Here is a 23,515-nt window from a genome sequence, read left to right on the forward strand (position 1 = left end):
AATTGACCTAACGCTGATTTTTTGAGCCCTGAAGAAGTCTCGATTATGATACGAAATGCGTTGGCTAAGAGAAAATCACTTGTGTACTTGGATTTTATTGTTTGGATCAATTAATAAAGAACATATTCCGACCATCAGTGGAGTCCGGACCTGCTCCTTATATTATTTTGCTTTGGATTGATCTAATGTGAAAGGATTGTTATGATACTTTTTGATGAGTGCTGATTCCAAAATATTTGTGTATTTATGTTTTGGGCCTTTGCTCAAATGGGAGTAAATAGGGTTGTACTTCCTGCTTTCCTGAGCAGCATCATGAGATTAGCAAGCCACTTATATTGACAGGTGCAGTAGTCTGCCTCGACCCTTTTGTGCTATTTTATGTCGTAGAACATCAGTTTACTGTCTATTTCCTATGATTATTTAATCTTTTCAATCAGTTGTATACGGAAGATTAACTGCAAAATATAGATTTTAATTCATTCTTTCTAAGTACATTGCGTTTAAAAAAAACAATCCATCATACTTCCCTCCAGTTGTCTTTTAAAATAGACCTCTTATTTAATATTTGGTTTTAAAATGTTGTGTCACATATCAATTTATATTACTCCTTCTGATATCCACTTCATGTTAATTTAACATTTTGTAAACCTCATTTGAAATCCAGAATGCATTCACATAACATTGAATACCTATCACCTTACATTTTTGCTGAGTTGCCATTGACACTTCGACATTCATAAGAGGTTTCTATACATTTCTGGAATCTTAAGTGTTCCATGTGCCTAAAATGAGACCCCAACTTCTGTATCTGTAACTTATCAGATTTCTTTTTTCCATTTCAAACCTCCAGTGATTACTTAAAAGCCACACTTGTCTAGGTCTGGCTTCCTTCCCTGTAAGCAAACTGGGATTATTTTCATTTTTGTTTAATGTTAAGGTCCACACAGATTTTTTTACATTTCATCATTTGGGGTAGAGTTATAATTTTGTGTGCAAAGCGGTGCAGCACCCAACGTTGCTGCACAGCATTGCACTGGAGGAAGAGGTAGGGAGAGGCAAGAGCATCACCGAATAATTTCTACTAAGATGTGGTGCTGCTGCTCTCCTCCTGAGGGATGGTGTCTTGCTCCACGCACACACCTTTGCACCATAGTGCAAATGTCTTTGTGATATGTTGCATAGGTTTTTTACTGGACGGTTACCCTTACAGTATAAAATACTGTGCCTATACATGCTTCAATGTTTTCCAATATTGTGTGTGTGTGCTGTACAAAAAAGCACAGACGCAATATGTGAACAGCTTGCAATAAAAAGATTTCTCCTTGTCAGCATCTGCCTCATCTTTAATTGTTAAAATATAGGGCTTTGCACCAATAACCATTGGTGGTACGATGGAAATGCCCATGTACAACTGAGAGGATGCCCCCTTGATGCAAAGTAATGCAAAGCAGCACCGAGTACTATTTGTGTTACATTAAGATTTACTTTTTGTGTTTTAATACTTTATCAAAGCTTTGCACCTCTGTGTGCCACTTTCTGTAATGTGCACGGTTGCGAAATGCACATACCTTTGTCTCTTCATGTCTAATAATATCCACATGCCAGTGTATTATTTACAAACTGTTAAATATATGAAAAAGAAACATCACTGATTATCAAAATATGTCAGGACAACATTTAAACCCTCAATGTGTATATTTATTTTTCTTACCTGAGTAAAGATTTTCAGGTTTTAGTGGCCTCTGAGTCTATGTGTGGAGTAATTTGACATATGACTGAAGTACTTATATATATAATTAGCCAATTAATGCTGCAAGATAAATCTTCCTATTAAGACCTTGGGGGCTAATGGTGTCCAATTTGTCCTCCAACCAAGCTTTTATTTAAAACAACCCTTTTTCCATATTCACTCATTATTTCAACATTGCCTCTTCCAAAATTCGAAATGTAATTGAATTATTTTCGTGTGTGACGAAATGCAATCATACTTGTTGTGTGCAGATGCTACCTTTTGGTTCTGCCATCCCAACTTTAATTGCATTGATGTTGACACCATTGTCAGAGTGGAGTGGGCAAATAATATAAAATGCCCAGATGTTTTTCCACGTGTTAGTTATTCAGGTGCGCAGCAGGAGTAAACATGTTCCAATGTAGTGACAAATTACACATGCAAACACTATTTATGCCGGTAAAAATAGAGTAGAATATAATTTTTACCTTACAAGGGGCTGTGCATTTTAATCGCAGTATGCTAATAGGATAAACATACTATTTAACCTGGGTGTTCACAGCATTCTAACGCCTTTAATTACAATATGCCTCACATGAGAGCAAAATACATAGGCATTTCTCTTTAAATAATAGACATCTCTCAAATGTCTTATTATTAATGATCCATTTTCAAATCTTTTAGATAAATATTTAGAAAAAATGCATGCATACAATCAGTAACAGCAAACAGCATTATGTCATTTAGTTTCAACTTAGTTACTTTGTGTAGATTTTGCTTCTTGGTCTGTGGGAAAAGTGTGACGCTTACTAGGCTTTTCCAAAGTCCAATCCCTTTACTTTTGTTTGGTTTATACTTTCACCCACCGGCCTTTTCATTTCAGAGAAACACCAGTGTTTATCTGCAGATGTCCCAAAGTGGCATATTCACAAGGGAATGGTGAAGAGTGGTGTTAAGAAAACATTGCTAATGCCATGCTCTGCTATTCTGAAAACTCAAGGATGCACCGTCTCACAAGAATGTGGTGCACCCCTCTGTTTCCCCTAGCGCTGGCGCTCAATCTGGCTGCCTAGAGGCAATGGAGACACCCTCGCACCATAGTGCACGGTGCCTGTGTTGTGGTGAATGATTGTTTAGTTGCAGGAAGGTGTCCCTTATTACAGATAAACAAACCAGAATGGGGATTTGTAACACATATGTGTGCTGCATTGTGCAGCACACATAGAACTTTTTTAAATGGAAGTTCATGTACAGGAAGGGGTGTAGAGTTTATCGCCACAGGAATGTCATAATAAGTGACGTTCCTATGGAGATAGGGGCTTCTAAATATGCTCCTAAGTCTCTTTGTTGATATGGCCTGTTGTATTTTACCTTCCATTGTATGTAAAGAAACGCACCCAGGCAAACAATATGACTACTGGCACCAGTACTCTGAACAGGATTACACCCCATTAGGCCGGATAATCGTTTAACTCCGTCACCTTGATATTACATTACCCCGAGAAACACAGGTAAGAAAAATAACAATACTGCCACATTCATCTCAACTATTTAGAAGCGAGCTCTTTACTTTAGCTCTGTTCAAATTTCAGATAGTTAGCAACTGTAACTCCATTCGAGTAAGAAACTACAGGTCCTATTAAGGATTATTCAAAAGAATTCCACACCAAGTAGTCATCGAAACTCCTAAAAACAGGTGAGAAGTAAAGAAGATATCGTAACCATTGTTAAGGAGGTTAACCTGGTGAACATCAAACTAAGATAGAATCGATGTTTATTTCTATCCAACAAATGTATAGATAACCGTTATCAGAGACCACACAAGCTACCGCGGTGTCATATCATCAATCTCTTCACCACAAATGCAGGTACCTTGCTAAAAATATCATCGTGATGACATACCATGTTCCCAGTATGTTGTATAAATAGGCCCCCCCCTCCTTGTTCTGTATTCACAACCTAAAATAGATTACATTTAACAAATGCAATATCCATAATGAGTAAATAAACACCAGTCTTCTTTTTCCTTTTTCTAATTCAATGCCTACCATTTGAAGGGCATTCCTATTATTTTCCTCTATGTGCTCTTAATCTGGGCAAATGCTATATGGGATATCAACTGCTTTCTTCATTAATATAAATGTAAGCATGTATTCTACTCGGTTCTATGTATTTCAGTTGTGACAAATGTTAGATGAAATGTCAACTGTTCTGTTTCTCTATTAATGCAAATGTAAGCATGTCTGTTTGTTACCTATTATTATCTTGAACCAATGTCATGCGGTATATCATGAAATTTAAACATAATACTGGCCTCTAGAAATCGGCAAACTGTATTTAGCTTTATCAACTGTTTAGCATAATGACAAAAATGTTAAAGATTATTTATCTATTTACAGCATCATGATGGTAAAGTCCTGAGGAAGACACCTTCAACGTGTCGAAACGCGTAGACAGGAAACCATCCATCACCTATATCATAATTTTTATAAAATCAATGTATATGTGATAATGAACCTATCCTTTTATCAAATTTTATCAGTATGTCAATGAATTCATTCATGACGTCTTTTTATGAAATTTATTAAAATGTACTTTATATGCTAATTCGGTTGTGTACTATTAATTTTGTTCTGTTTGCCATCTAACTTGTGCCAGTAGTCATATTGTTTGCCTGGGTGCGTTTCATTACATACATTGTTTACCCTGACCCAGGAACTTTATCCATATCAGGGGTCCTTGTTTTTTCGCGTATTTTACCTTCCAATACATCTTTGCCAATCAACGTAGCTTTGGATTGAATATAGACTTATAGCCCACCGGAGAGGGCTATACTGGCTATTAAAGGCCCTCTCCAGTGTAAAACAAGGGAGAGGGACTTTAATAGCCGATATAGCCCAGCTACGAAGGGCTATAAGGCTATTAGAACATTCTGCCACTAGAGGGCAGAATGTACTAACAAAACAGAACAAAGCCTTATGGGAGCGTGAGGGGATAGGAATTCCCTCAGTATCCTTGAAGCCTTTGTTCACAGCCAGAGCTGTGAACAAAGAAACATTGGAATGTTGGAGCTCCAGGCTTACACCAGCCATTATAAGCCCAGAGCACTGCATTGTTTTCAATGGAGCTCCCAACATACCAATGTTCTAATTATGAATATATACCTCCTCCTTAACTTTCTTTCCAATAACTTTGTTACACCTGTGTGCCACAATTCTGTCTTTCCTGATAGTTTAGTTAAAATAGGTCCACATTGATTTTTGGTTAAGCCATGGCTGCTTCTTTACATTTTCAGCCAAGAATATACAGCACTCAGAATCTAAAGAAAAGTGAAAAAGTGACGGCAAATCCAATGACTTCAACAGGAGCTCAACAATGACTTACCTGACTCTGAGATATGCTTGCTGTCCACAGCCTTGGACTTTTACCTGCTCGAAGATTCTTGTTCCAATTTGAGAGAAAAAGTCTGAATGTAGAATATTTGACCAGAACAACCTGCTAGGTGTAGCTGACCTCTCCTCCTTTGCTATCAGCCTGAAATCATACCTTAGTCTCAGTCGACCATGCGTTTTTTTTCCCATGGCGCATTACATGTTATAGGCAGTTTTTTGCCTTAAAACATTAAAAGTTTATATTTCTGCTTGCCCGCATCCTATTTTAATTATATTAGTGCCTTTCTGCGTATTTCACTATTTTTTCTATTTTTCTATATTTTGTCGAAATAATATTGTGTTGTGTTCTTTACTTTAAAATTGACCGCACTTCTTGTACTTAAAACACATTACTCTGGGAATTGCTAAGGGTTGAGGCAAGGTTCTCTCAGAACTGTGTTTTGACCGAACTGGACTATGATTGTTAAATTGGAAGGTGTCATCTCCTAGCAAAGTAATAATTCAAGTTATGACACTGTTTGGCTTGGTTGCTGGTGGCATGACATCAATGGTGTCTGTGGTCCTCAGGAAGGCAATTGGTGATCTGTTGATGTTGTTCTGGGAATGCACTAAACACATTTCCATATGGGTGAAGTAGCTCTTTTATATGGAGTATTCATGTATGCTAGGTTCGCTTAGATTTTTTTCCTTTGTCTAGGGATTAACTACTCATTCCTTTTCCTCCTATTGCATTGTACCACCTATTGAAAAATCTAGTGCTTAGTTTTATATTAGGAGGGCATTACATTTTTTCATGTTTGTGTGTCATCTGTGGAGTTCTTCCATTTGGATAGGCACACCTCCGTTACCTTAGTAGGAATGTATGGCAACCCTAAACATTGCCAACTAGCCTGGATGTTTTAACCTGTCGGCCATATAAACACACATTTGAAAATTGAATTTACAAGCATAATCTAAGGAAGGACTAGGTTCACCAGTTATGGTATGGGGAGTGTGTTGAATGGGAGAGGCTTGGCTACATATTAAACAAGGCCTTGATGTGACTATGGTGACCCAACTACCCAGGCTGGTTTTGGAATTGAGGTGGCAATATGTATCTGTAATGTGTTCCAGGGGAGGTGCCGCTAGTAATGACTCCTGTCATAGATTAATGCATGATGGTTGTTTAGACCATCACCTTCATGGGGGGAGGTGGGTGGGGTGGGGTTGAAGGTTCTTTGGTGGGTGGCCCTCCTCAAGCACCAGCAGCTACTCTCCTGCTTTGCCACCGCCTCCCGCCGGAGCCCGAGCCCAGAGCCTGACAAGACCCAGACTCCCAGACCTCTCAGAGCCCGATCCACAGTCCCTGCAAAGAAGGGACCCGTGGAGGCACCGAGTGACGTGGGACCGGACATCTTGGAAGACACTCGAAAAGCTGACTGCGCAGCTTCTGAGGTATCCTCGACGTTGTGCTTTGGGGACTGAGAACCCCCACCACCGAGCAGTCCTTGCACCGAAGATCAGCCCCCCAGCATCTCCACGATCTGCGTGGGGCCCTTTTGCATTGTGCCACTCGACGCGCCATCCCGGCCACTAGCCACGTGGTCAGCGGCCATCTTGGCGACGAAACCGACAAACTACACAGCGAGTCTAGTTGCTCCAGACTCACCCAAGCTCCTGTGAAAAGGAGCACTCGCTCTGACCTTGCTGGTCCGAGTGTTAAGCATCTTTCAATTCCTGCATGGCTTGCATTAGCCAAGGGCTGTTTGCTCCGATCAGGTCGCCGACACCGCCAACAGCGAGAAGCCTGCGTGAGACAGCTCGTGACTGACTCCTGGACGTCCTCAACCCCCGGTGTCCACGTGGCTGCAGAGAGAAGCTACCCGACAACGCTTGTTTGCACCCGACATCGCCTGGTTCCAATCTGGTTCCACGGTAGTCACTGGCTAGTGACTTTGAACATTGTCTCCTCTGCTTTCAGGTCTTCACAACTTCAGATCCACCCTTGGATCCACCGGAACTCTTCACATCGAGCCGCCTGCAGCATCTTCAGCTCCAAGCACTATCGACCAGCGTGACGAAACCCAACACTACTTCGACCCTGTGCACCCGCTTCCTGTGGGTGAGGTAACTCAGCTCCGCCAGTGTTCCTACACTGGTACACATCTCAAGGGCCTGTGTCTTAAGTTTCAGCATTCTAGGTCACTCAGAGGTTTCCTAACTCTTTAACTTTGTACTTTTTACGCACCATAGACTTTACATTGGAAAGCGCGTGCACTTTGAACACTGCACCCGAGTCCTGCGGGCCTTTCCCGACTCAATAATTGATAGTCTCGAATAGCTCCAGCGATTCCCAAGGCCCTAGGCCTGTTCCCATTCCGATTGGTATCTCTTATACCACTTTCTTAGTATATGGTTTAGGTGGCCCCTAGGGCTCATCCATATTGTGCAACTTTTGTGTATTTTAAACTGTCTTGTGATTTAACGCTTGTGCTTCTGTGCTCATAAAGAGTCCAGGGGATTTTATAGTTAATAAATCAATATATATTTTCAATATATATCTGTGTGGTGTCCCTTTCATTTGGTATTCAAGGGGGTTGTGTATGGTAATACAGCTGGCTTCACATGCCTTTCAGAGTTTAGCCTAAGACTGCTTTGTCCACGTTACCACTAGGATAACTGGTCTACAAGGTTGAATTACAACCAATCATCATAAGGGTTCCTTGGCATGGTACAAAGTGATCACTAGAATTAGTGAGCATTATATACCAGGCCAACTTCTCACATTGGTGAGCAGCGGATTGGGATCTGAGCTTGCTGTTGTTTTACCATTACAATCTTTGAGATTATCATTTGAAAGATCATACAGGTACCTGCTAGGTACATATAAAACAAGACTAGTATACTTAAGTTCTACTGAACTTAGTTGTTGTAGAGCAAAGGGAGTAGCACACCCTAGCTACAACTACTAGATAGGTTTAGTAGGTAAACACCAGTGTAGGTAGATTGCAACACATCCACCCACACTAGAGCAATGTCTGGAGCAGAGGGTTCCACAGGGAACATCCCTGTTGAGAGTGACCCTCCAAGGGCACCATCCAAATTTGCTATTTTTTCCTTTAAGGAATTAAGACAGCTTTGTGTCTTAAGGGGTCTGAGGACAGGGCCTTCCCCTACCACAGACCACCTTAGAGAGATCTTGGATCAGTCTGAGACTCCAAAGACCTCTAAGGCAAACCCCACAGGGGATGCTGAAGGAGGCCATCCTTCAGAGGATGACACTGTAGACACCCCTGCCCCTATCATCCTGGTAGATGAGGAAGCCCCCATCACTGGAGCTCCTCAGGTAGATGAGGAGGAAGAGGAAGAGGAAGAAGAGACAGAGGGGGGAAGCAGTGAGTCAGATGATGACAGAAATAGTCAGGTGCTGGTCAGTAGACTGAACCAGGCTAACTTAAGCCTACTTGGGAATGAATCTGGTAACAACCCATTCAGACCCCCAGGTGGACTTAACCAGAAGCCTAGGAGGAGAAGGACTCACTCAGGTGACTCTGACAACTCCCATGCTTCTAGAGACTCTCATGGTCACTCCAGAAGGGAGATGACTAGCCCTCAGAGAAGGGAACATGAGGCCAAAATGAGAGAAGCTGAGCTTAGGATCCAGAAGCGAGAATTAGAGGTTGCCCTGGTCCAAGAGAGACTTGCTAGAGCAAGACAGCCTAGAGAGAGTGGGGTAATAGAACCCACTGGTGGCAGCAATATCCACAAGGATAAAGACAGGTCTTTTGATAACAGAAACCTGAGTAAGATTGTGCCCCCCTACAAAGCTGGGGATGATATTCATAAATGGATAACTGCAATGGAGAGAGCCTGCAGAGTACAGCAGATCCCTCAGGAGCAGTGGGCAGCAATCTTGTGGCTCTCCTTTGAAGGTAGAGGCCGAGACAGACTCCTCACAGTTAGTGATGGGGATTCTAGAAACTACCTGGTCCTGAAGAGTGCTCTGATTGATGGGTTAGGCTTAACCACTGAACAGTACAGGTTAATGTTCAGAGATACCCAGAAGACACAGACTCAGGACTGGTCTGAATTTGTTGAGTGTGCCACTAAGGCTCTGGAGGGATGGTTGCTGGGAAGCAAGGTTACAGACTATGAAGGATTGTATAATTTGCTGATGAGAGAACACATTTTAAATAATTGTCAGAACCAGCAGTTGCATCAACATTTGGTTGACTCAGATTTGACCTCTCCCCAAGAATTGGGAAAGAGGGCAGATAAATGGGTAAGAACCAGAGTTAAGCAAAAGAACCAGAACCAGAACCAGGGTGGTGGCCAGAAGAAAACAGACCAAAAGGGTGGGGAGCAGAAAGCTAAAGACCAGAAGTCTTCAACAGGGCCCCAAAATGATACAGAGGGTGGGTCCCAAACTTCCAAGAAGAAGAAGAAAGAAGGTCAGAAGAAACCCTGGTGTAAAACTTGTACAAACACCTCTCACTGGACAAGTGAGTGTAAAACGGGTGGAGCCCCCAGCACTGCAGCCCCTAAGGCAACTGCACCCACTAGTACAGCTAGCAGTGCTGGTCCACAAACCAAGGGGGTAGTGGGTATCACCTTGGGAACTGAAGGAGATTCTGACCTAGTCAGAACCCTTACTCAGACTGTTCTGATTTGTGAAGGGGACATAGATTTGACCCCTGACATAAGCCCCAGTAACCTGGGCAAATACAGACAGACACCTTTGATTAATAACAAAGTGGCTCAAGCTTATAGGGACACATGTGCCAGTGTCACTATGGTGACACCTAACTTTGTGGACCCTGGACAATACATGCCAGGTGATAATTACCTGGTGACCAATGCCAGCAATGTCACTACTACACATAGTGTGGCACTTGTTAACTTTTCCTGGGGAGGGGTAACTGGCCTAAAAAGAGTTGTGGTTAGTGCTGATCTCCCAGTTGAATGTTTGTTGGGCAATGACCTGGAGAACTCTCTATGGTCAGAAGTTGAGTACAGGACTCATGCAGAGATGTTAGGGATATCATCACATGTCCTTGCTGTGACCAGGTCACAGGCCAAAAAGTGCCTCTCTGAACCTCAGGTCTTGGATCCTGGAACAATGGACCAAGCACCTTCCAAGAAGAAGAACAGGAGGGTTAAGGCTGTGCCTTCCCAACTGCCTGCAAGTGAGGATCAAGCTTCACAGGAAGCTGGTCTTGAGACCCCTGAAGGAACTGTCTCTGAAGAACTTGAACCTGATCAGGTTGAGTTTCTGGGGACAGGGGGACCTTCTAGGGCAGACTTGGGGCAGGCTCAGTTAACCTGTCCTTCTCTTGAACCCCTCAGACAGCTGGCTGCTGCTGAGGCTGCTGGGAATGCTCAAGGTGCCCATAAAGTTTATTGGGATGAAGGACTCCTTTACACAGAGGGTAGAGACCCCAATCCTGGTGCCACCAGGAGGTTGGTTATACCTCTGCAATTTAGGGGTTTCCTTCTCACCTTAGCCCATGATTTTCCTCTAGCAGGACACTTAGGCCAGAATAAGACCTGGGACAGGCTTGTCCCTCACTTTCACTGGCCTCACATGTCTGAAGATACCAAGGAGTTTTGTCGCTCCTGTGAAACCTGCCAAGCCAGTGGTAAAGCAGGTGGAACAACAAAGGCCCCCCTGATACCACTACCTGTGGTGGGGGTTCCCTTTGAAAGAGTGGGGATTGATATTGTAGGTCCAATGGATCCCCCTACAGCATCTGGGCACAGATTCATACTGGTGGTAGTGGATCATGCCACCAGGTACCCAGAGGCAATTCCACTTAGGAGCACAACAGCTCCTGTTGTGGCCAGGGCCTTACTTGAAGTTTTCTCCAGAGTGGGTTTCCTAAGGAGGTAATATCTGATAGAGATGCCAACTTCATGTCAGGATATTTGACAGCTATGTGGAAGGAATGTGGTGTCAACTACAAGTTCACCACCCCTTATCACCCACAATGCAATGGGCTTGTTGAGAAATTTAACAAGACCCTAAAGGGCATGATTAAAGGATTACCTGAAAAGCTCAGGCGAAGATGGGACATCCTACTGCCCTGCCTTTTGTTTGCTTACAGAGAGGTCCCTCAAAAGGGGGTTGGCTTCAGCCCCTTTGAATTGTTGTTTGGGCACCCTGTAAGAGGACCCCTGTGTCTGGTGATGGAAGGATGGGAGTTACCTCTCAAAAAGCCTAAGCAAGACATAGTGGACTATGTACTTGGTCTCCGCTCCAGGATGGCAGAGTACATGGAAAAGGCATCCAAAAACCTTGAGGCTAGCCAAGAATTACAGAAAGCTTGGCATGACCAAAAGGCTGTCCTTGTTGAGTTTCAGCCTGGACAGAAGGTATGGGTGTTGGAGCCAGTGGCCCCAGCAGCACTCCAAGACAAATGGTCTGGACCCCATACAATTCTGGAGAAGAAGGGAGAGGTTACCTACTTGGTGGACCTAGGAACTCCCAGGAGCCCCCACAGGGTGCTCCATGTCAACAGATTGAAGGCATATGTCAGCAGGGAAGACATGGGCTTGCTCATGCCTACAGATGAGGGACAGGAGGAAGAGAGTGACCCTCTCCCAGACCTGCTCACTCAGAACCCTGAGGATGGCTCAGTTGATGGTGTGGCCTTAGGTGGCAGCCTCACTGAACATCAGCAACATGACTGCAGACAGGTTCTACAGGCATACAGGCATATGTTCTCATTGACACCCAGTCAGACTAACTGGTGTACACATGTGGTGGACACTGGTGACAGTCTTCCTGTAAAGAGCAAGATTTACAGGCAACCTGACCACGTCAGGGACTGTATAAAGACTGAGGTGCAAAAGATGCTGGAATTAGGTGTTATTGAGCCTTCAGAGAGCCCCTGGGCTAGCCCAGTGGTTCTGGTCCCCAAACCTCACACCAAAGATGGCAAGAGAGAGATGAGGTTCTGTGTGGATTACAGAGGACTCAATGCTGTCACCAGGACAGATGCGCACCCTATTCCAAGGGCAGATGAGCTCATTGACAAGTTGGCTTCTGCCAAATATTTGAGCACATTTGACTTGACAGTTGGCTACTGGCAAATCAGGTTAGCTGAGGAGTCTAAAGCCAAGACAGCATTTTCTACCCCTAGTGGGCATTATCAATTTGTGGTAATGCCCTTTGGTTTGAAAAATGCACCTGCCACCTTCCAAAGGTTTGTGAATCAAGTCCTTACTGGGTTGGATGACTTTTGCGCAGCTTATCTGGATGATATTGCTGTCTTTAGCTCCACCTGGGAGGATCACCTGGTCCACCTGAAGGAAGTGCTTGAGGCTCTGCAAAAGGCAGGCCTCACTATCAAGGCAACAAAGTGCCAGATAGGGCAGAGCAAGGTTGTATACCTGGGCCACCTTGTAGGTGGAAGCCAAGTTCAACCACTGGAGAGTAAGATCCAGACCATCAAGGACTGGTCCCCTCCAACTACCCAGACTCAGGTCAGAGCTTTCTTGGGCCTGACTGGGTACTACAGGAAGTTTGTTAAGAACTATGGGTCCATTGTGACTCCTCTTAATGATCTGACATCTAAGAAGATGCCCAAAAAGGTTCAGTGGACAGAAATCTGTCAAAAGGCATTTGATGACCTGAAGAAGGCCATGTGCTCTGCACCTATCCTGAAGAGTCCTGACTACTCAAGAGAGTTCATTGTCCAAACAGATGCTTCTGAGTTGGGAGTGGGAGCAGTGCTTTCACAGCTTAATGTAGATGGCCAGGACCAGCCCATTGCTTTCATTAGCAGAAGGCTGACCCCCAGAGAGAAACGTTGGTCAGCTATAGAGAGGGAGGCCTTTGCTGTGGTGTGGGCCCTGAAGAAGTTGAGACCATACTTATTTGGCACTCACTTCAAGATTCAGACCGACCATAAGCCCCTCTTATGGCTTAATCAGATGAAGGGTGAAAACCCCAAACTACTCAGGTGGTCCATTTCCCTACAGGGGATGGACTTTACAGTGGAGCACCGCCCAGGGACTGACCATGGCAACGCAGATGGTCTCTCCAGGTACTTCCACTTAGAACATGAAGACACAACTGGTCAAGGTTAGTCTAATGTCCCTGCGTTTGGGGGGGGGGGGGTTGTGTACGAGAGTAGGGTCTGCTATCCTATGGTCACCCTAAATTTTTGCTTTTTGCTTCACTGGTTTATGACTTAATGTGGCTGTGGGCCTGCTAATCAGACCCACAGCCTGCTGTTCTCTCTCTAAATTACTGCCAATGCACTTTAGGTGCATTACGAATTGGAACTGGTTCACCTTATTAGCCCCTGTAACAGTGTACCCTAGGTACCCAGGGCATAGGTGTTTCCAAGGCCTACCAGGGGCTGCAGCATGTATTGTGCCACCCCTGGCCTGGCCTCCATATTTGACACAACTGGCTGATCACTCAGCTGGGGTAAGTTGGTGTAATCACCTCTTGCTTAGGTACAGTATGCCTGTGCCTAACCCTAAACTGGGCACATATGTTCCTATCAGCCACTCCTTTGGAAGGCCTCATCAATCCTGGAGGCAGAGTGCTTGGAAATATGTGAGATGGTGCTCTAGCATGAGCTGAGCCTGTCTGCAGCTGTCGGGAACCACTCCCTAAGCTGTTCCGGGATATTGCCATACCATATACTCTTAAGTGCATTATAATCCTCGCGGTTAAATGCTATCTTTGGTTTGGCTTTATCAAAACATGTCGAGTAAGGTGTCATACGAATTGGAATACTATCCCCTCGACAGTTCTGTCGACGGGGATAGCATTCCACCCTTCTAGAGGGACACGACATGTGTGTAGCCTTAACCCCGGTTAAAGTTAACCAGAGCCTCAGCATCACAAAATGGATGCTGCCACCACAGACACGAGTCTGGCCTCCTGCTGCTGACCGAAACTCGGCAGATGGTGGCCTGGACAAAGGGTTTCCTGCCTTGGGAGGTGCGAGCACCACCCTAGACAGGGTTTTGTGTATTGGGTAGGACAGGGCTGAATAGAATCAGACATGCCCGGGGCACACAAGGTGTCCCCGTGCATAGGCCAGTCCAAACCGGTCCTGGGACTTTCCAGACCCAGGGCTGGCGAGGAGCTGGACAAAGGAAAGGGGGTGTAACCGCCCCCCTTCCTGGGTCCTCCCAGAGGAGGGACCTAGTAGGTGATCCACCCCTCAGATTGGGAATAAGAGTGGGAGCAGTGCCATTGCACAGCAGATCATCCTGAATCAACTTTAAACAAAGAAGAAGACTGGACTTCGACATTCTGCTGCTCAGAAGACTGAAGAGAATCTCCCTTGTGGCCTAGGAGTGGCCACCCTGTGAACACAGGCACCAACCAGCAACTCGATGTCTGCTTTGCCGCCACCTCCCGCCGGAGCCCGAGCCCAGAGCCTGACAAGACCCAGACTCCCAGACCTCTCAGAGCCCGATCCACAGTCCCTGCAAAGAAGGGACCCGTGGAGGCACCGAGTGACGTGGGACCGGACATCTTGGAAGACACTCGAAAAGCTGACTGCGCAGCTTCTGAGGTATCCTCGATGTTGTGCTTTGGGGACTGAGAACCCCCACCACCGAGCAGCCCTTGCACCGAAGATCAGCCCCCCAGCATCTCCACGATCTGCGTGGGGCCCTTTTGCATTGTGCCACTCGACGCGCCATCCCGGCCACTAGCCACGTGGTCAGCGGCCATTTTGGCAACGAAACCGACAAACTACACAGCGAGTCTGGTTGCTCCAGACTCACCCAAGCTCCTGTGAAAAGGAGCACTCGCTCTGACCTTGCTGGTCCGAGTGTTAAGCATCTTTCAATTCCTGCGTGGCTTGCATTAGCCAAGGCCTGTTTGCTCCAATCCGGTCAACAACACCGCCAACAGCGAGAAGCCTGCGTGGGACAGCTGGTGACCGACTCCTGGACATCCTCAACCCCCGGTGTCCACGTGGCTGCAGAGAGAAGCTACCCGACAACGCCTGTTTGCACCCGACATCGCCTGGTTCCAATCTGGTTCCACGGTAGTCACTGGCTAGTGACTTTGAACATTGTCCCCTCTGCTTTCAGGTCTTCACAACTTCAGATCCACCCTTGGATCCACCGGAACTCTTCACATCGAGCCGCCTGCAGCATCTTCAGCTCCAAGCACCATCGACCAGCGTGACGAAACCCGACACTACTTCGACCCTGTGCACCCCCTTCCTGTGGGTGAGGTAACTCAGCTCCGCCAGTGTTCCTACACTGGTACACATCTCAAGGGCCTGTGTCTTAAGTTTCAGCGTTCTAGGTCACTCGGAAGGTTCCTAACTCTTTAACTTTGTACTTTTTATGCACCATAGACTTTACATTGGAAAGTGCGTGCACTTTGAACACTGCACCCGAGTCCCGCGGGCCTTTCCCGACTCAATCATTGATAGTCTTGAATAGCTCCAGCGATTCCCAAGGCCCTAGGCCTGTTCCCATTCCGATTGGTATCTCTTATACCACTTTCTTAGTATATGGTTTAGGTGGCCCCTAGGGCTCATCCATATTGTGCAACTTTTGTGTATTTTAAACTGTCTTGTGATTTAACGCTTGTGCTTCTGTGCTCATAAAGAGTCCAGGGGATTTTATAGTTAATAAATCAATATATATTTTCAATATATATCTGTGTGGTGTCCCTTTCATTGGGTATTCAAGGGGGTTGTGTATGGTAATACAGCTGGCTTCACATGCCTTTCAGAGTTTAGCCTAAGACTGCTTTGTCCACGTTACCACTAGGATAACTGGTCTACAAGGTTGAATTACAACCAATCATCATAAGGGTTGCTTGGCATGGTACAAAGTGATCACTAGAATTAGTGAGCATTATATACCAGGCCAACTTCTCACACTCTGACCTGGTGCAAAGTCGACCACAGCCTGCACAACAAAAGGGAGCACAGCCCACAGCCACACCTGAAGACAACCAGATGCCATGGAGCAAATGAACATGCAGCACGGACACTTAAGCGGGCCACAACACCCACCTACACCACACCCAGGCTCGCAAAACCCCTCCCCGGGCCCACCCCCAACCCCAGACCAAGAAACTGCAAACCAACACCACAAATCCCAAAACAAATATTCTGCCTGATGTCGCACAATGGAGATTCAGTCACACAGCAATGCAATCACCAACACAAAACACAATACAAACAAATGCGTAAACCACCATTCAGATGAGACCTAGCGAGTCCTCACTGGACAATCTGTAGTACACAGCCTGGATCACTAAACCCAAGAGAAGAAGGTGTGCCATGCACCCAACAAAGGAAAGGGAGGGAGAGAGCGAGGGAGAGAGACAGAGTGAAATTGCACAAGCAGCGCAAGGCCTTGCACAGCACCTAGCTCCTCAAGGCAACATGTGTGTGTGCATCGCAATCTGTACACCATGAGCCCAAGGCCGTGTCCCAATCTCAGTGCCAAAGCCACATCACATTCCGAAAACGCAAGTAGAAGAAAGACAAACATCAGGGATGAAAGCTCCATTGCCCCTATTCAGAAGGCTGGAGGACACCTTCACCTCTGACCTTGGTCCAGAACACACCTGGAACACCCTGAGAGAGATGCCATAACACATGTGGACGACTCCATAACCACACATAGCGCAAATAAACTATCTGACTCATCCACACCCCACACACAGAAACCCCTGTCAGAGGTACCCCCACATGGGATGCCCTTGACACTCACAGAAACAGCAACCCGTTCAGCCCAATGTTGCACACACATTTCAATCATTGCCCAGAGCTGTGGCATATCCTTCACAAAACTGCTGCAGTTGACAAGAGTGCTGGTTCCACTTGACGCACCAAGACAATGGCAGGTGATACCGGGCACATGCACAACCCCCATCACTTGGAACACTACCATGCACGTATGCTGCATTTACTGAGTGCACTGGCAGTGCTGCGTATCAGCTACCGGCTCAGCGTCCGCATTGCCTATGTCACCTGCGTCCAGCCCTGGTTCCACTGCTGAACATGCACATTCGAGTGTCCCACAGATGTCTGCCTATCCAACACAACCGCAGATGAATTGGACTATGACTATAGTGTGCGCCCCTGTTGGAACACGAACAGGAGTGTAACCTTGACAGCCATGCTTCAGGTTCCTTGACATACTGCATATTTATTGGCAGTTGTGCATGGGAGATTGCACAATTCCTTGTGTGCAGTGACCACATAGAGGCGCTCCCCTATTGGGCTGTATTGCGGATTGGTGAAATGGCGTGGGCTAAGCACACATGCCCGGGCCAGTTAATGGACTGGCTCACCCTGGTGTTCATTGAACAGGACAACAACGTACTATTGGAACACATTACACATGAAGCAGCGTGGGCATTCATGGATGAGTAACTATGTCCCTGCAGCCACATCCGATTGTTTCCCACAGCACATGTCCCAACTACTTATTGCATCAAGGGGATCGGTCACATAACACAGCAGAGGACAAATCTGCTATTGTCCGGACCCTGGATGCATGTGCGTGGCACAACACATGTGTACACACACCTGTGCTAGGGGATTCAGGTCCATGGTCGGAGCAACACAGCGACGTTTGACAACGTTGCCAATTTGGAAACACTGCTGGGGGAGAGTTCACACATGGCAATGTAGCACGAAATGTGAACCTGTCAGACCCTTTCACCTGAACATTGTCAGCAGAGCAGACAATCGCAGCCCTCCAGGGGCAGAGCACTATCCAGATCCCATGGGCAGTGAGTCATGCCCCCTCACACGGGGCAATGGTCAGACGCCACACAACACATGGCTCATCCAGCAAGGCAAGGTGGGCTGGGAGCGTTGCCACCATGATGATTGTTGTACATTTTTGCACCACCATTCCCTGAACCTCAACATGTACCCATGCTGCGTGTATGTGTCTTAAGCATGTCCCTGCCTGTTGTGGCCGTTGCCTCATTCACACTGACAAGCACATCCCAATAAAGTCTATGCCACCCCACTGGTGTCTAACTGTGAGGTGTGTTGATTTGATTGTCCACTTGTGTGCCACAAGCAGCATCATCCCTACACAGGGAGAAACTGACTGACGCATGTGCAATGGGGTTGGGTCCCTTTTGCAAGCTCAACCTCTGTGAGCCAGACATTGTTTTGGGATAGGTGCTGGCCGACATGTGCACTGGCGTGACTTCAGCAATGTGAGTATGGTGTCCAACCTCTGACCATGTGGAGCAATGTCATATCTCATAACAGAATGCGTCCACACAGATGTGTTTTAGTAGGTATGCATGATGAAGTTCTGTTGTCACATGTAAAGTGGGACACCACTCCTGACCTGCTACTGATTTGGTCACTCCTACACATAGCTGTATTCAACACATGGATGTGTGTCTACATTGGGGGTTTGTGAGATTGTTTTTGATGTGCAATGGAGACACAGCTAGTACTCACCTTTACAGTCATATGATTTGCCATGTGTCTCAGGGATACACATGTGCATAGATGTCAGTTAGCATGCTGTACCTTCATGAGCAATCATTGTCCTTATATCCAGCCATTCATCCATACGTTAGTGAACATTGTAATGACACATCTGGGTGATTCTGAATGTTTAATTCACATACAGGTGATTAACGGAGCTGGAGCTGTACATAGCCATCCAAGCCCACATCACATGAAAGCCCAGTGGTGGGCAAACCACAGTCCTTTCGGGATTGAGAAGTGATTAGAAAGTGGGAGGGTGTAGTCCCCAGCAGTATTGGTCTGTAATTGTCCAGCAGTGATGAAATTGAAGTCCGTGTTGGGGTCTGGGTGCATGTCGCTGAGTGTTCCGGGGGTCAGTAGGAGGTGTTTCCAGGGCATGATGCATAGGTCATCACCAGGAAGGGACAATACATATGCTGGTGATGGATGGTACTGCCTCCTTCCTCACACAGTATTTCCCACCCCCTTCTTACTCCCCTGATACAGGTTCTATTTCCGGTGTGTCCGGTGTGTGTGGTGGGGTGATGGCTGCATCACTGTGTGCCACTGATACAACAGACTGCGAGGGTGATGGAGCAATATCACTGTGTGCCATGGACACATAGGGGGTAGGAGCTGTGTGTGTCGATGTTCCCGCTGCAGTCATCTGGGAGCGGCTTAGTGGCAGCAATGGCAAGATGAAGCACTGCAGGGCATTGAAGTTCCCAGTTACTACTTGCTGGTGTCTAGCCGTGGCAGACATACTTCCAGTCTGTATCTGCTCCATAGTCTCCATTGGCCTCCGCATCTGTGCCAACTCTATGCTGTGATCGCTGGTGCCTGTCTGAGCAGACAGTTCTTGTAGTAGATTCATGGCCCCAGTGAGGTCAGCCAAGGTCTGTGGCAGAGCATGGTGCATGCAGGGGTGTCCGATAGGGACTGTACCTGGTCCCTGATGGGACTCAGACACCCATGTATGGTATTGAGTTTGGCTGCCACGAGTTCGAAACCCACCGCAGCTGTTCAGCCAAATCCAGCTGGCAACTCCACACATGTTGTTGGAACTCCTTTTATTGGTCAGGCGGTGCTGGGAGACTGCTGTGGTGGTGTGTGTTTCCTTCTGTGTGGTCTGTGCAGGTGGTGGGCTCACCTCGGGGTAGCTGGCCTGCCTTGCTCATGGGGATTGGGTACGGAGGCTGTGTATTATCCTTTGGAGGGTGTCTTGACATATGTACAGGTTGTCCTCTTCGTCATCATTGAAGTGAAGTGTGGTGTGCGTTACATGAGGTGTTGCTTGTCCCTCTGCAATGTGAAAGGTGAGATGCAGGTTAACAGAGTTACACATGTATTTTGGATTTTTGCAGACATTTACATTTAGACTGCATGCCAATGTACATTGTCACAGTTTTGGTGGTGCTGGCTATTTTATGGAAGTGAGTGTGTTTTTCGACTGCATGATGGATGTGTGGTAGTACCCGTGCATTTTCATCACAGTGGCAGGCAATGTTCCATTTTGTACGTCATTGCCGTCATTGCTGATGTTCTGTGTTTGCAATGTGTGTGTGCTGCATTGTGGGGGAGTTGCCCCTGTAGCTCAGATTTTGTGTGTCCTTCATTCTTTGATGCGGTGTGCCTTTGAATTGTGTGCTTTTCCGACCCTGATTTGTTTTTGACTTGGGTCATATATGCTTTTGGACAGATTTTGTGGCCTGGTGCATTGATCGTCTGCTGCATGAATTGTATGGCATGGGCTGTGTGTGCACGTGGACATGTCAGAGTGTGACGTGCTCCTTTACGGATGTGATCCGCACTGGGCTACCTCCATGTCGATCCGTTGCCCTTCTCATGTTTTTGTGCTGCTGCCATGCTATCGGGCATGCAGTGTTACTTGCATGGTCAGTGTGGGTCACAGAGCCGCTGATTTGCTGGATTCAGCAAATGTGCATGGGTTGGTTGTAGTATTGGTGATATGTAGGGGGCCCCTTTGTGCACATTGTGGACGGGGGCTTACTTTGAATTTCTATGTGTGCTGCATTGTGCCAAGGCTATCATTGACATGTTCCACGATCATCCTTCCTTCCATACTTCCTCCTTACCAATAACATTCTGGATGACTCCCAACACGGGTTTAGAGCTGGTCACAGCACCGAGACAGCCTTGCTCAGTGTTTCAGAGGACCTCCGTACCATTCTTGACACTGGCGGAACGGCAGCACTGATCCTGTTGGACCTCAGCGCTGCCTTCGATACGGTGTCACATGAGGTCCTCTTGACGAGACTGGAGGAAATTGGAGTTACAGGGACAGCCCTGGGATGGTTTAGAGACTTCCTTTCTAACAGGTCTTTTAGAGTCTCTACCCTCCCTTATATCTCTAAGGAGCATAGCATTGGACAGGGAGTGCCACAGGGCTCTTCCCTGAGCCCCACCCTGTTCAATGTCTATGTCCGCCCTCTGGCGGAGGTGGCTAGAAGGAACGGACTTGCATTGGTATCCTATGCAGATGATACCCAGTTGGTGGTGGCTCTGAATGACAACAGTGGTCTGGAGGCCCATCATTTCAAACAGACACTCACTGACATCACCAACTGGATGACGGCGAATTTCCTCCAATTAAACGCCGGGAAAACTGAGATACTGCTCCTGGGGAAAAACACCTCGTCCTGGGGAGACAATTGGTCGACTGACGTCTTAGGCCCACCTCCCAAGCCAAAGGAATGCGTCAAAAATCTGGGAGTCTGGGTGGACTCTGCTCTAAAGTTCACTCACCACACTAAAAAAGTGGCTGCCACGTGCTTTGGCATTTTACGTAACATCAGGCCCATCTTGAAGTTCTTTGAATGCCGCACTTGCCAGCTAATTGTCAGGCGACCATCCTTTCTAGACTGGACTATGCCAGCTCTCTCCTATTAGGGGCAAATCTGGCTGAAACCACCAGATTACAGAGAGTCCAGAATGCGTCAGCCAGGGCTCTGGTAGGTCTCCCTCGCCATTCTTCGGTATCCGGAGCCTTGAAAAAACTGCACTGGCTCCCGGTGGGCAAAAGGATCCAGTTCAAGGCTCTGTGCTTAGCCTTTAAAATCCTTAAAACCGCCACTCCCCCAATGCTGCGCCCCCTCCTGTCAGAGTACATTCCTAGGAGATCGCTCCGTTCAGAGGGGCAACATCTTGCGATCATCCCTCGCACTAGACTGGCCAGAGTAGGCGGCCGATCCTTTCGTTTCCTGGCTGCCAAGTTATGGAATAGCCTGCCGAAGCCATCCCCGGTATACAGGACCTCTTAGCCTTCAAAAAGGCCGTCAAAACTCATCTCTTTCAATAACTTTTTCTCTTCTCTGCGCCTCTATCTCTCTGCATTTTGTTTGCTCGCAGCGCCGGGACGCCCCTTTGCTGGGGCAGCCGTGCGCTATACAAATTACCATAACATTAACATTGTGGATGTGCAGTGTGCTACACATTCTTGGGCAGATGTGCCATTGTGCCCATCTTCCCCAGTCCCTGGACGTTACTCACCCTGTTGGGTCAGGTCGTACCGTGCTATGTCCAGGCTCTTGCTGGTCATATCGTGCTGGGTCCTTCCACCATCTCCACACTGCTGACTGTGGCCACCATTTCCTACAGGTCATCCAGCTCCTTCTGTGTCACAGGGCTCCCACCTCCAGTTGCCCTCGCTGCCTTCCTGTTGGCGGAGAGTTTATCCTTGGTTTGGCTGTGCACTTCATGCCAGCACATCTTGACCTTCTCCAGTGACCTCGACACTCCGACTGCATTGATGTTAGTGACGATGGCCTGCCAGTGCCGCAGTGGAGGTGCCGAACAGTTGTTGATGGTGTCCTATGACCTCCGTGACGATGATCCGATCTTCCTGCAGACTGAACCCGTCTTCCTCTTCCTCTTCTCCTCGTCCTTCCCCAAACACGGGGTCCCATGCTGGTCCTCCATGAGGCTTGTGGGCTTCGGCTTGTCCTCTGCACTCGGTACGGGTGCTTCCATGGTTCATATTTTTTTCTTTCTTTTATAGTGCATTTTCCCGCATGACGCGTAGGATTTGCAGGCCTGTGGCTGGTTTTCTCTGAGCTTTGTCCCGCGATTTGCCTCATTGCATGTTTTTTTGAGTTCACGTACTGCATTTTTGCGGCATGGCGTTGATTTTAACACTGACATTTGCGGTGTTATCTGGTGTCTATCGCATGCTACAGCCTTGTTGTGAATTCCACGTTGACACAAGGTTATTTTCCCGCGATGGGCTGTGATGTTGAAAGTTGCATTACGCTGCTCTTGCGGTAGTTATGTCAAGTCAAGTCAAGTCAAGAAATTTATATAGCGCGCTACATACCCATAGGGTCTCAAGGCGCTAGGGGAAGGGTGGGGAGTTACTTGTCGAATATCCAAGTTTTAAGTTGCTTTCTGAATGCCGGGTGGTTCTGAGTAAGTCGAAGGTGAGTGGGAAGAGAGTTCCATGTTTTGGCTGCCAGGTAGGAGAAGGATCTACCTCCCATGGTGGTTTTGTTGATGCGAGGTACAGTGGCGAGGGCTTGGTTGGAGGATCGCAGCTGACGGGAGGGGTGTAGAAGGACAGTCGTGTGTTGAGGCATTCGGGCCCAAGTTCGTAAAGTGCTTTGTGTGCGTGGGTTAGGAGGCGGAAAGTAATCCTCTTATTTACAGGGAGCCAGTGGAGGTTTTTCAGGTGCTCAGAGATGTGTTCTTTACGCGGGATGTCAAGTATGAGCCTGGCTGAAGCGTTCTGGATGCGTTGGAGTTTTTTCTGGAGTTTTGCGGTGGTACCGGCGTATAGGGTGTTTCCGTAGTCCAGGCGGCTCGTGACTAGTGCATGGGTGACCGTTTTTCTAGTTTCGGTGGGGATCCAGCGAAATGTTTTTTTGAGCATGCGAAGAATGTTGAAACATGATGATGAGACGGCGTTGACTTGTCTGGTCATCGAGAGTGAGGAGTCGAGGATGACGCCCAGG

This window comes from Lissotriton vulgaris, chromosome 8 (genome assembly GCF_964263255.1).
Source record: "Lissotriton vulgaris chromosome 8, aLisVul1.2, whole genome shotgun sequence".
Taxonomy (NCBI): domain Eukaryota; kingdom Metazoa; phylum Chordata; class Amphibia; order Caudata; family Salamandridae; genus Lissotriton; species Lissotriton vulgaris.